Below are 1175 nucleotides of genomic sequence, written 5' to 3'. Positions count from 1 at the left end.
TATACTTGTATACTTTTGAAAATACTTATAGTTTTGAAGATACTTTTAATTCAGAGCACTGAGGCCCTTTAGTGTTTATAGTTTTATACCATGTAAGGTTTGGTATACTCTGTTCACTATAAACAAGGGCTCTGATACCAATCTGTCACACCCCGAAAATCAAAGGCGGAAACATTTCCGGGGTGGACTACCACGTTGTGTATCAAATCCAATGTACATAGTAATCACAGTAAACAAACATTACATTACATATATATGAAAGTTTACATTTGTTTCAAAAGTAAAGTTATACAAGATATACATATGCATCATATTAACAAAAGTTGAGACGAGTCTTCCACGCACTCCGTCTTCACCAAAAGAGATCACCGGGTACCTGTCTAACTTGGACCTGAGAATACAAGCGGTTTGAAAATCAGCATAAAGCTGGTGAGTTCAAAAGCGGTTTTTGTTTATGAAAATGTATCGATTTCCTTTAGTTTCCGAAAATACTTGTTATCCAAGAAAATACCATATTTTCTTATGTGAAGTTGGTTAAGTTATCATATGTTACCAATTCAATTATGTATTGTATTTTACCCCAGGAAAATCCCATATTTTCCTAATTGTAAGATCGGTTGAATAACACAAAGTATAGTTTAACACACAAAACTATATAATGAAAATCTTGGGATCACTATCCCGAAAGACATATAAGATAGTTTGACACATCTGAAAGTACAGGTCTAAGATCATGGGACTATCATCCCGAACTAAACACGAGATAAGTTGATGTGTATATGTAAATATAGATTGAAACCATGGGATTACTATCCCGAATAAGATACAGATTTGGAAAAACATGGGATCACTATCCCGTATAAGATATAGATACAAAACCTTGGGATCATTATCCCGTATAAGATATAGATTTAGAAAACCATTGGATCACTATCCCGTATAAGTTATAGATACAAAACCATGGGATCACTATCCCGTATAAGATATAGTTAATGACCATGGGGAAAGACATCCCGTACAAGTTATAGACATAAAACCATGGGATCACTATCCCGAACTAGATACTAAATAGTTTGGTTAATACCATGGGATCACTATCCCGAAAGAGATTTAGATATAAACCATGGGATCACTATCCCGTATAGGTTATAGATATAAAATAGTTTGATAATGCC

Source organism: Lactuca saligna, chromosome 9, assembly GCF_052625555.1.
Source record: "Lactuca saligna cultivar CGN05327 chromosome 9, ASM5262555v1, whole genome shotgun sequence".
Classification (NCBI taxonomy): Eukaryota; Viridiplantae; Streptophyta; class Magnoliopsida; order Asterales; family Asteraceae; genus Lactuca; species Lactuca saligna.
Note: the sequence above shows the minus strand (reverse complement) of the source record.